The 14,246-nt window shown below is 41.5% G+C and overlaps 1 pseudogene; it reads left to right on the top strand.

Annotated features, from left to right (window-relative positions):
* The first annotated feature begins 13,240 nt into the window (after positions 1–13,240).
* LOC110536646 (complement component C7-like) lies at positions 13,241–14,045 on the top strand (annotated as a pseudogene).
* Positions 14,046–14,246: the final 201 nt, after the last annotated feature.

Genomic DNA, 14,246 nt, shown 5'->3' on the forward strand with positions numbered 1-14,246 from the left:
CAACAACAAGTGGGACACAATCATGAAGTGGAACGACATTTATTGGATATTTCAAACTTTTTTAACAAATCAAAAACTGAAAAATTGGGCGTGCAAAATTATTCAGCCCTCTTAAGTTAATACTTTGTAGCGCCACCTTTTGCTGCGGTTACAGCTGTAAGTCGCTTGGGGTATGTCTCTATCAGTTTTGCACATCGAGAGACCAACATTCTTTACCATTCCTCCTTGCAAAACAGCTCGAGCTCAGTGAGGTTGGATGGAGAGCATTTGTGAACAGCAGTTTTCAGTTCTTTCCACAGATTCTCGATTGGATTCAGGTCTGGACTTTGACTTGGCCATTCTAACACCTGGATATGTTTATTTTTGAACCATTCCATTGTAGATTTTGCTTTATGTTTTGGATCATTGTCTTGTTGGAAGACAAATCTCCGTCCCAGTCTCAGGTCTTTTGCAGACTCCATCAGGTGTTCTTCCAGAATGGTCCTGTATTTGGTTTCCATCCATCTTCCCATCAATTTTAACCATCTTCCCTGTCCCTGCTGAAGAAAAGCAGGCCCAAACCATGATGCTGCCACCACCATGTTTGACAGTGGGGATGGTGTGTTCAGGGTGATGAGCTGTGTTGCTTTTTACGCCAAACATAACGTTTTGCATTGTTGCCAAAAAGTTCAATTTTGGTTTCATCTGACCAGAGCACCTTCTTCCACATGTTTGGTGTGTCTCCCAGGTGGCTTGTGGCAAACTTTAAACTACACTTTTTATGGATATCTTTAAGAAATGGCTTTCTTCTTGCCACTCTTCCATAAAGGCCAGATTTGTGCAATATACGACTGATTGTTGTCCTATGGACAGAGTCTCCCACCTCAGCTGTAGATCTCTGCAGTTCATCCAGAGTGATCATGGGCCTCTTGGCTGCATCTCTGATCAGTCTTCTCCTTGTATGAGCTGAAAGTTTAGAGGGACGGCCAGGTCTTGGTAGATTTGCAGTGGTCTGATACTCCTTCCATTTCAATATTAGCACTTGCACAGTGCTCCTTGGGATGTTTAAAGCTTGGGAAATCTTTTTGTATCCAAATCCGGCTTTAAACTTCTTCACAACAGTATCTCGGACCTGCCTGGTGTGTTCCTTGTTCTTCATGATGCTCTCTGCGCTTTTAACGGACCTCTGAGACTATCACAGTGCAGGTGCATTTATACGGAGACTTGATTACACACAGGTGGATTGTATTTATCATCCTTAGTCATTTAGGTCAACATTGGATCATTCAGAGATCCTCACTGAACTTCTGGAGAGAGTTTGCTGCACTGAAAGTAAAGGGGCTGAATAATTTTGCACGCCCAATTTTTCAGTTTTTGATTTGTTAAAAAAGTTTGAAATATCCAATAAATGTTGTTCCACTTCATGATTGTGTCCCACTTGTTGCTGATTCTTCACAAAAAAATACAGTTTTATATCTTTATGTTTGAAGCCTGAAATGTGGCAAAAGGTCGCAAAGTTCAAGGGGGCCGAATACTTTCGTAAGGCACTGTAGGTTGTCTTGGCGATGACGGCATTATACCAAAAGCAGACGTTGCCATTGGCTGCACATAGCCATATTAACAGAAATCCAATTCAGTCTTGTTTACAACTTCGAACAGTGAAATGTCAGATCTACACGTCCATTAGGATGATAGAAACCCTCATTATTTTGTTTTATGATTTTTCAGTTTGAGCGTAATTATTTCTATATAGCCTACACGTTCTCGTTCTGGACTTCTAACGCAGGAGGGACTGGTGTAGCTTCATGACAATGATCGCAAGAACAGGTGCTCACCGATTTGATGGCTCAGCTATTTTCAGTTTTTTCCAGAGGTGTTCGATCGGGTTCAAGTACGGGCTCTGGCTGGGCCACTCAAGGACAATTGGAGACTGATACCACTCCTGCATTGTCTTGGCTGTGTGCTTTTGGTCGTTGTCCTGTTGGAGGGTGAACCTTCGACTCAGTCAGAGTGGTACTGAGTGCTCTGGAGCAGGTTTTCATCAAGGATCTCTCTGTACTTTGCTCTGTTAATCTTTCCCTCAACCCTGACTAGTTTCCTAGTCCCTCCTGCTGAAAAACAACATGATGCTGCCACCACCATGCTTCACTGTAGTCATGGTGCCAGATTTCCTCCAGACATGATGCTTGGCATTCAGGCAACAGAGTTCAATCTTGGTTCTCAGAGAAACTTTTTTCTCATGGTCTGAGAGTCCTTTAGGTGCCTTTTGGCAAATTCCAAGTGGCCCGTCATGTGCCTTTTACTGAGGAGTGGCATCAGTCTGGCCACTCTACCATGAAGGCCTCATTGGTGGAGTGCTGCAGAGATGGTTGTCCTTCTGCAAGATACTCGCATCTCGACAGAGGCACTCTGGAGTTCTGTTAAAGTGACCATCGGGTTCTTGGTCATCTCCCTGACCAAGGCCCTTCTGCCCCGATTGCTCAGTTTGGCCGGGCGGACAGTTCTAGGAAGAGTCTTGGTGGTTCCAAACTTCTTCCATTTAAGAATGATGGAGGCCATTGTGATCTTGGGGACCTTCAATGCTGCAGAAATTTGTTGGTACCCTTCTCCAGATCTGTGCGTTGACACAATCCTGTCTTGGAGCTCTACGGACAATTCCTTCGAATTCATGACTTGGTTTTTGCGCCGACAGTCACTGTCAACTGTGGGACCTTATAGGTGTGTGCCTTTCCAAATCATGTGCAACCTATTGAATTTACCACAGGTGGATTTCAATCAAGTTGTAGATGCATCTCAAGGATGATCAAAGGAAACAGGATGCACCTGAGCTTAATTTCGAGTCTCATAGCAAAGGATCTGAATACTTATGTAAATAAGGTATTTCTGTTTTTTATTTGTAATACATTTGCAACATTTTGTAAAAACCTGTTTTCTTTTGTCATTATGGAGTATTGCGTGTAGATTGATGAGGGGGGAAAAATTAATGCATTTTTAAATAAAATACGTTACGTAATGTAACAAATGTAACAAAATGTGAAAAAATGGAAGGGGTCTGAATACTTTCCGAATGCACTGTACAATATATATAATAAAAAATAATAAAACACAAAAACACTCAAGCTTGAGAAACACTTTTAAATTATATTCATCACATCCTCAAAGCAGATGGCAATTGCCTCTACCTCAGCAGGCCTACGCAGGCCAGATGGCAGTCTTAGATGACTTTAAAAAGGGCAATCAAACCCTGAGATCAGCTTTAATGGAAGACATGGTTTGCTGGCTGACAGCGTAGCAAACTCTCTACTTAGCCCAGGCATGGGTCCTGGAGTACTTAGCTGAGTCACATTACACGCAACACTTTCTGGGGTTGCACTGAGAATTCAGAGAGTTAGAGTTCATTTTTTGGGGTAACCCGAACAGCTTCATGTCTACTCTGCATCTCAATCCTAACCCTAGCCACAACCCTAACTCTAACCTAGCAATAACCCTGAACCAGTTACAATGTAATGACTGACAGACAGACAGACAGACAGACAGACAGACAGACAGACAGACAGACAGACAGACAGACAGACAGACAGACAGACAGACAGACAGACAGACAGGTGGTCATCCAGAGGGGATACATTAACATCCCTAGTCAGACAAATATGACTTTCCTATTCTAGTGGAGGAGTTTCATATTTCACTGGAGGGTTACATAGTTTCCACCTGCTTATTCAGACCATCCATTACACTGGCAGCCTGCAGGGGCTCGATATGCATACAGACCTGTTAGCTCCCTCTGCCTTCAGGGACACACTGACAGCTGATGTATGTCAACAATTATAAGTGGATGTAGTTTCCTCACATTTGAACATTACGCTCCCTGCATAAACAGCAGAGGATCCATCCTGGGTTTCTCTGTGGATCCAAATCATGTCAGGATATGTGCTTCTTCAATATGAGTAAATATCAGTTTTTCAAATAGAGGGTAGGATTTGGCAACTATGTAATGCGTGTGTATGTGTGTGTGTGTGTGTGTGTGTGTGTGTGTGTGTGTGTGTGTGTGTGTGCGTGAGTGAGTGAGTGAGTGCCTGCATGCCTACGTGTGTGTCTATGTGTATGTCTACGTCTCCTTAGCCACCACCTTGTCACCATTATCTGCTAAATTATATTTTTGGTCAGCAGGCTAATAACAGCCCTGCAGAGAGAGCTTGGTGTTTCATCATACTCAGCAGGACTTCCTACAGACGTCAACAACAACACAAATCAAAAAAGTCTACTTTGTCTCATACATACTTGATCCAGCTTACTGTAATTGTTGGAGATGCCAGTAGTGCCAGACACGTGAGGGTGAAACAGCTCGATGTTGCCCCCTAGTGTTTTGCATAGGGTATTGCTTATCTCAGGCAGCAAATGCATGCAGCCAGTACAGTTGGACTATTGTCGAGTAAAAGTGTAAAACTGCTACCTATCTTTGTTTTTTCCCTCGTCTTCACTGAGAACTGGGAAGGTGAAACACCTACTAGACATCCTCCATATTGCTTTAAAGCTGAGATCCAGCTGGTTGCCCCAGGCAGGCGCATTTCTTATTGTTTTTGTTTTGTTAATGAAATGGGGCAAAGGAGCATCCTGCATCGTGGTAAAAATAATTCTTAGTGAATAGATTACCACAGTAAGAGTCATGATACCCATTAAGTAAAAATACTTTAAAGTACTACTTAAGTTGTTTTTGGGGGTATCTGTAATTTACTATTTATATTTTTGACATAATTTACTTCACTACATTCCTAAATAAAATAATGTACTTTGTCTTCCTTCAATTTTCCCTGACACCCAAAAGTACTCATTACGTTTTGAATGCTTAGCAGGACAGAAAACGGTCCAATTCACCAACTTATCAACAGAACCTCCCTGGTCATCCCAACTGCCTCTGATCTGGCGGACTCACTAAACACAAATGCATCATTTGTAAATGATGTCTGACTGTTGGAGTGTGCCCCTGGCTAACTGTACATTTTTAAAAAATCAAGACAATTGTGCCTTCTAGTTTGTTTAATATAAGCAATTTTAAATTCTTTATACTTTCACTTTTGATACCAAAGTATATTTAAAACCAAATGCTTTTAGGGCTGGTTTCACAGATGGGGCTTAGATTAAGCCAGGAGTAGGCCTTAAATGTGTACTAGTTAAACTAGGACATTTAAGTAGCTTTCATGAACGTGAAATGAAATGCTAATTTGGATATCATAAAGAACGACAAATGCCATGATGACCTGGACTAGACTGCCAAATTGAGGCAAAGGTAAGAATTTAACTATTTAACTAACTAATGTTATCAAAATGTAGTAATTCATAAATTGCCTAAATTTCTTTCAATTGCCAATTCTGTGACCTGTCTTGTGCAAGTTTAAATTGACACAATACCTGTTAGAAAAGGTTGCAGGGATTTGTAGTTTTGAATGATATCTACTTTGACGGTAACGACCGTTTTCTAATCTGAGAGTAAATAGAGCCGAATATATGGAAAAAAGTCACCTTGTCCGAGAGAGATTTAGATGGTTATCAAATCGTCATGTCAGGGTAAACCTACACGGAACATGGTCTTTATTTTAAGAGTTTCTAAAATCCCCTTTGGGAAAAATGAATGGTGGAAAAACTATTGGAACCATTTCCCTGTTTGACTGCTAGGTTTTATGGGTATTATGACACCTCCACTGTGGGGCTCTGTACTCTGTTGTTCTATTGCACCTCCAATGATGTGTAATTATCTCAGAGAAGAAAACAAAAAGTTTGTGTTTTGAAGTCATTTCTTTGTTGATATAATAATGCAAATGGAAGAGGCAGTTTCACCGCTATGGATTCCAGCTTTAAGGGGTGCTGAACTGGCTGATGTAGCCTTAGTTGCAGTCCTCTTCATTGAGAAATGCTACTGAGAATGAGATTTAGGTCTTGGAGGCGTGCTTTGATGTGGGTGTCTCTTGAGTGTTTGTTCACACATGGGAAGAGCTTGTACATTCACTCTGCCAAAACAGTACACAGTTACAGTCACTCATCATTTCGCCAATTAGCTTCAGCCTGCTGGTGTGCGACTGTGGCAAACACAGTTGGTTTGACTTTGGATAGAATAAATTACACCATGTATATGGGTCAAGCCTTTTGTTAACAACACTGTCATCTCAGATTTTCAAAATATGCTTTTGAACCATAGCTAAACAAGCATTTGTGTAAGAGTATTGATAGCCTAGCATTGCATTAAGCCTAGCATTCAGCATGCAACATTTTCCACAAAAACCATAAAAGCATTCAAATAAAATAATTTACCTTTGAAGAACTTCAGATGTTTTCAATGAGGAGACTCTGTTAGATAACAAATGTTTCGTTTTTACAAAAAATATTATTTGTGTCGACTAATCACTCCGTTTTGTTCATCACGTTTTGGTAAGAAAAAAAAAAAAAAAAAAAAGTCATTGAAACGCGAACTTTTTTCCAAATTAACTCCATAATATCGACAGAAACATGGCAAACGATGTTTAGAATCAATCCTCAAGGTGTTTTTCACATACCTATCGACGATAAAATCCATCGTGGCAGTTTACTTTCAATTCTGAAGAAATGGAACGCGCATGGACTTACTGATTACGCACACAGAACACCGGGCGGGACACCAGGTAAATGTAGTCTCTTATGGTCAATCTTCCAATGATATGCCTACAAACACATCACAATGCTGCAGACACCTCGGGGAATATACAGAAAGCGCAGGCTCATTCCTGACGCATTCACAGCCATATAAAGAGACATTGGAACACAGCGCCTTCAGAATCCGGGGCATTTCCTGTGTGAAACATCATCTTGGTTTCGCCTGTTGCATTAGTTCTGGGGCACGCACAGATAATATCTTTGCAGTTTTGGAGACGTCAGAGTTGTGTCTTTCCAAGGCTGTCAATTCCATGCATAGTCGAGCATCTTTTCGTGACAAAATATTGCGCTTAAAACGGGCACGTCTTTTTATCCAATAATGACACAGCGCCCCTATAGGTTCAAGAGGTTATTAACCTAGGCCATCATTGAAAATAAGAATTTGTTCTTAACTGACTTGCCTAGTTAAATAAAGGTATTACATTTTTAAAAACTAACCCCATGGATATCCATATGTTGGTAATTACAATAAGGCCGCGAGCAACTGAACTCCGATTGATGATTTCTTGGGTGTTGCCAGCTGTGGACCTGTGAGCAGGATTGAAATAAACCCAACACAAGGAAAACGTATGTACCCTAGATTCCTTACAAATCTCTGTTGTGGACGATACTGACTGTATGACCAAAATAAACCTATTTACACTTTGTAGTACATTTTGACACTAAAATAACTGTTTCTGACTCATATCGATGCCACATAGGCCTTTCAGTTACTCTTGAACCACTCCCTTCATTATTATCCACGCTACAAACCACTCCCTTCATTATTATCCACGCTACAAACCACTCCCTTCATTATTATCCACGTTACAAACCACTCCCTTCCTCATTATCCACGTTACAAACCACTCCCTTCATTATTATCCACGTTACAAACCACTCCCTTCCTTATTATCCACGTTACAAACCACTCCCTTCATCATTATCCACGTTACAAACCACTCCCTTCATCATTATCCACGTTACAAACCACTCCCTTCATTATTATCCACATTACAAACCACTCCCTTCATCATTATCCACGTTACAAACCACTCCCTTCATTATTATCCACGTTACAAACCACTCCCTTCATTATTATCCACGTTACAAACCACTCCCTTCATTATTATCCACATTACAAACCACTCCCTTCATTATTATCCACGTTACAAACCGTTCCCTTCATTATTATCCACGTTACAAACCACTCCCTTCATCATTATCCACGTTACAAACCACTCCCTTCCTTATTATCCACGTTACAAACCACTCCCTTCCTTATTATCCACGTTACAAACCACTCCCTTCATTATTATCCACGTTACAAAACACTGTCTTCCTCATTATCCACATTACAAACCACTCCCTTCATCATTATCCACATTACAAACCACTCCCTTCATCATTATCCACGTTACAAACCGTTCCCTTCATTATTATCCACGCTACAAACCACTCCCTTCATTATTATCCACGTTACAAACCACTCCCTTCATTATTATCCACATTACAAACCACTCCCTTCCTTATTATCCACGTTACAAACCGTTCCCTTCCTTATTATCCACGTTACAAACCACTCCCTTCCTCATTATCCACATTACAAACCACTCCCTTCATTATTATCCACGTTACAAACCGTTCCCTTCATTATTATCCACGTTACAAACCACTGTCTTCCTCATTATCCACGTTACAAACCACTCCCTTCATCATTATCCACGTTACAAATCGTTCCCTTCCTTACTATCAAAACGGATTTAGAAAGTGTAGGCTAATGCATTTTTTGATGTTAATTTGGATGGGGGGGGGGGGGTTATAGCTTGGGACAGTGACAGGTCAGTCTTATCAAGGTGAAGACAATTAGAACAGGCATTCCAGTGTTTGAACTTCTAACGCGGCTGCATGGGATTTGTCAGATTATAAAGTCGGGTGTGTCCGTGATAAGCTAACACAAGGAGCTTCTCCGACACAGCCAAAACAACCACTGTGGGTGTCGCCTAGCATGGATCTGATAGAATCCTTAGACTCAGTCTTTTTGAAAGAGTATTTTTTTACATTTACACTAAGTAAATAGAATTTAACCACAGCATTCCTCTCCTCTCCTCTCCTCTCCTCTCCTCTCCTCTCCTCTCCTCTCCTCTCCTCTCCTCTCCTCTCACCCAATAATTGTGTGGAAACGGCGCATTGCCACTGGGGATCATATGGCAAGTGGTCAGAGTGTGACGGCTGCACTAAAACACAGGTAAGGAACCAAACCAATCATCAGAAGTCATGACCATGAGCTCCACTAAACTCATGCTTTGATTCATGAATGGCAACCAATGTTGTGGTATACAGTACCTTCAGAAAGTATTCATACAACATTTTTTTGTGTTACAGCCTAAATTGAAAATGGATTAAATAGATTGTTTTCCTCGCCAGCTCACATAATACCCCATAGTAACAAAGTGAAAACATGTTTTTAGAAATTGTTGCACATTTATTGAAAAATGTATTACAGAAATATCTCATGTACATAAGTATTCACACCGCTGAGTCAATACATGTTAGAATAACATCAGGCCGTGATTAAGCTGTGAGTATTTCTGAGTAAGTCTCTAAGAGCTTTGCACACCTGGATTGTACAACATTTGCAAAAAAATATTCAAGCTCTGTCAAGTTGGCTGTTGATCATTGCTAGACAACCATTTTAAAGTCTTGTCAGCTTTTCAACCAGATTTAAGTCAAAACTATAATTAGGCCGCTCAGGAACATCAATGTCATCTCGGGAAGCAACTCAAGTGTATATTTGGCCTTATGCTTAAGGTCCTGCTGAATGGTGAATTTGTCTTCCAATGACTTTTGGAAAGCAGACTGAACCAGGTGTTCCTCTAGGATTTTGCCTGTTCTTAGCTCTATTCCGTTTCTTTGCATCTTAACAAACTCCCTAGTCCTTGAAGATGACAAGCATACCCCTAACATCATGCAGTCACCACCATTCTTGAAAATATGGAGAGTGGTACTCAGTGATGTGTTTTGTTTAGATTTGCTTTAAAACTGCAACATTTTCTCTATGTCCTATGGCAAAATGTGTAGAATTGAAGGAAATTTACGCTAAAATGTTTTTCAGCGAAGTGGAGTGGAGGGGGGTGTCAAGAGTGACCTGACCTGTATTATAGTGGTCTTGTCACGTTCTGACCTTTATTTCTTTTGTTTTGTCGTTATTTAGTATGAGTTGGGGTGGGCAGTCTATGTTTGTTTTTCTATAATTTTGGGATTTCTATGTTTCGGCCTAGTATGGTTCTCAATCAGAGGCAGGTGTCATTAGTTGTCTCTGATTGAGAATCATACTTAGGTAGCCTGGGTTTCACTGTTTGTTTGTGGGTGATTGTCTATGTTAGTTGCTTGTGTCAGCACAGTTCTCATTATAGCTTCACGGTCGTTATTCGTTTATTGTTTTGTATAGTTTGTATTCAGTGTTCAGTGCTTTCTTTAATTAAAAAATCATCATGAACACATACCACGCTGCATTTTGGTCCGTTCCTTACGACGATCGTGACAGGTCTACTTCTACCAAGGGTTATGTTTTATTTAATTTTCCACTATTTACTTGATATTCATTGTTTTCTCCTCTCACACCTCTCTTCTTCCAGAGATGATAATTACATTTTTGAAAACTGTGTTAAAATTAGCCTATTGTGACAGTGTTGTTTTTTTGCTGCATAGAAGAACCACCCATTGGTGGTAAAGAATGACGTGGAGTTGGCTCAGTTCCATAACAATGCCAGAGGATACCATTCTATGTCTGAGAAGGTTCTGGAAGGTTCTGGCCACCTTCCCCACCATGTACGACTACGCCAGCTATAGGACGGTGGTGAAAAGGTGTGAAACCCATTACCTGTCTGAGGGGACTCTGTTCGAACTCTTCCACGCCTTACTCAGCATCGACTAAGAAACAGAGAAACAGATGGGTGAGACAACTCAGGCAACTCCTGCTGAGACTGGATCAGCTCCAGCTGAGACAGAGGCTGTCCTAATATAGACACCTCAGACGTAGTGACATCTAGTGACATACAGTAGTAGTGGGAGTAACAGAGTGCCATGGCTAGAACATGTCATCTCAGTTGGTTACACTGCTGGCCCCAATGGCAGTGAGTTGGAGCATGGTGCCCCACAACAGATGGTGAACAAGACTAAAAAAACAAAGTATTTAATAATGGCCATCAGAGCTTTTTGACGTCCTTGGAACCTACCTTTATATAGTATAGTTTGATTCTAGCATTTGGCTGGACACCAAAGTAATGGTGAAAGTTACATGTAGTGTAACTGTATGAGCTGCAGCTAAAGTGTCTACTGCATTGGAATCCCTGTCTTTATACCATGGTATTGTTGAATACTTGTTTCTGACTGGCTTGAAGGGGATTCTAGAGAGTGAATTATTTCCCTATAACACATGGTATATTTCCACGGTAGAGTTCAATGGCTATCAGAGAGCAACAGGATGATGACGTTGGACTAACCACAGTTGGACTATCGACTTTATCCCGACCTACAGTACCAGTAAAAAGTTTGGACACAACTACTCATTCCAGGGTTTTTATTATTTGCACTATTTTCTACATTCTAGAAGAATAGAGAAAGACATCAAAACTATGAAATAACACATATGCAATCATGTAGTAACCAAAAAAGTGTAAATGTGTTCTGGGAGCGTTCTTGTAACATCAAGTGAACATTGTATAATCAGCTGCACAACTGGACCGTTTTTTTTGTGTGTTTAGGGAACACCTTTTGTGATGTCCCTACAATGTTCCCACCACCTCATTAAACATTCTGGGAACCTTTAAAGAACAGACTAAATGTGTTCTGGGGACGGTCTTCAGCAGAATGTTTCATACAAACCTAATCATCAGCACTACTGGACCGTTTTTGTGTTACGACAACATTTGCCACAACCTAACAAATGTTCTGGGAACTTTCACAGAAACAATTTTGGTTTGCTGGGAAAACATCACTGGTACATTGTGTTATTACCTGGAAACCAAATAAGAACTTTTGTGGAATGTTCTGTGGCGGCTGTTACAGATGTTGTGCACATCATTTTAGTGAACTTAATGGGGATCTTAGCTAATGTTCTGGGAATGTTTTCGGTTTGTTGGGGAGATTATTGGCATCATTGCTTGATTACATACAAAGGTAGAGCAAAAAAATCTGGGGAAAACGCTTGCTATATTACTCGTCCCATGTTGTGTGTGGTGTGCATGTTTCCAGATGAGGCCTCTGTATGAGCTGCTAAAGGAGGTGCAGTGTGCTGGGGTGAATAGGCTCCATTTGAAGACAGCCATAGAGCAGTACCTGAATGAAAGGCACCCTTGCTTCAGCCAGCCCTGCAGGAACAACAGCCTGGTGGTGATAGAGGGGGATGAGTGTAAATACATATTTAAACCTGGTACAGACTGGCCTGTGAGAAGGGGAAGGAGGTAGAGGGCTGCCATCACTGCAACGGGGAGGCCAGGGTGACGGCAGGCTGCCATAGCAACTGAGACATGCAATACATTCTGTCAGAATCATTGCAGCTTCTGTTGACGTTAGTGGTAAGACTTTATACATGAACACAACACAACAAATACATGACATATATAGTATACATAGCACCTTTCACAAAGTACTTCTGCAGGCCGAAGTGCTAATCAGGCAAGCAAAGAAAAGCATAGCAGGAGCAACACATTGCTGTCTTCTATTAATTCAGCCTTCATATTACCCTGCTGTTACCTTACAGAACGTCTGTTTGGTGTCCGCCTGTTGGTTTGTTTGTTTACTTCCAGGACCATGGAGCCTCAGTGCTTTGCCCTGACCCTCTCACCTCGAGAGACCTGTGGAAGCACACCTCCTCTCCCTAATGACTGTCGTGGTAAGAAGAGATGGACAGACAACCACTATACTACTGCCTGTTTCCTTCAGTGCTGCTGGAGAGCTTTTCATTTTATTTTATTTTATTTTTTTCACCTTTATTTAACCAGGTAGGCTAGTTGAGAACAAGTTCTCATTTACAACTGCGACCTGGCCAAGATAAAGCAAAGCTACAGGGCATATAGACGTTTGCTCTAAACTCGCACTAACACAACTGTGGATGAACTAATCACCATGTATTTGCACTGGGCTGGCTCCAGAAGCTTGTACAACACCCTAGTCGACCACACACACACACACACACACACACACACACACACCACACAACATCATTATGATTGTTCCCTCATCTTTTGCCATGCTCCAGGTGTCATGACCCATCCCTTCAAAATGCTGTCACAGGCTCCCACTGCAAGCCCACCTATGACATAGGAGATATGATCCCTCTGTCCTAACCTGAGGGGAGAGACATAGTGGGAGACACAGAGATCCTCTGGGTCACCGGACCCAAATACCATCACATACCATCACCAGGATAAATTACCTTGATTCAGCTGCATTTCACAAACAACATACCCAGTTCCACCAATCTGGAGATGTATCCATTCTGCAACTATTACCTGACGGTAATCTCTCCCATCGGATAATTCAGATGAAATATGGTATTTTTTCCCTTCTTTCCTTTATGAATTCTGCACCCAAAATGCTCAATCCACTTGATGACCCAGCAGTGCAATGCAAACCATGGGAGAAACTCACAGAAATCTAATGTATCTGTAAAATGGCTTAAGATTGCGTGTGTGTTTTACCAACCTTTATGGCACCTTTGACTGCATATTCTAACTAGGAGCTATGATAAATTCTATAATATTCCCTTAGATACAGATATAAGATCAGCTCAGCCTCCACAAGTTCACATCTTGACCACCAGGAGAGGAAACACAAAACTGACCTAATTTCAGCGGTTTCAGGGTTTCATGTTGCTCTTTTGTCCAGATCATCTCAAGAAGTGTGTGCCACCAACTCTGAGAGGGGTCAGAAAGACAGACTGAGCATGTGCGAGATACACGCCCTGCAGTGTACTACAACTTGACAGAGGACAGCGCCTGCCAGTGGCCAACCCACACAACTTCACCCTGCACTGCGTGACTGCCAGCTGTGGGAGACCTGTGATGGTACAACTCAACACCTCTGTTTTTTTTGTGTGTGTACTTACATGGGCAACCGCGTGCAAATGAGCATGTGTGTGTGTGTGTGTTGGTGTTCCCATATGTGTGTGTGTGTGTGTGTGTGTGCAAACTGCACCAGATCTCAAGGACATTTTCCTTGTCTCCTTCTAACAGGACTAACAAACAGGTGTCGCTTTGAGGACAGAGTTGAGTCTGTGTATCCGTCTGGGGGCTGAGGCTGACAGTGCTACCCAGATGCTGAGCGAGTGTGAGGCAGAACTGAGGAGATGTAAATGGGAGGAGGTGTCCATTGGCAGCATACTGCCCTGTGGCGCCTAAGGACACAAGAGAATGGTCTCCTCTCCTCTGAATCAACATGTCTGTGACAATGACAGAAAATACCCTCCTTTACTAATTTGGTCTCCTCTCTGTTAATTTTACATGACTCTTCAAACGCACTGCTTCAAAGACATTAGAGCAATTTAAATCATCCATTAGTTTGGATTTGATAATACATAGTTTTGTTCCAATAAACAAAAA

The sequence above is a fragment of the Oncorhynchus mykiss genome, chromosome 11 (genome assembly GCF_057628025.1).
Source record: "Oncorhynchus mykiss isolate SJ-2025 chromosome 11, ASM5762802v1, whole genome shotgun sequence".
In the NCBI taxonomy this organism is placed as follows: Eukaryota; Metazoa; Chordata; class Actinopteri; order Salmoniformes; family Salmonidae; genus Oncorhynchus; species Oncorhynchus mykiss.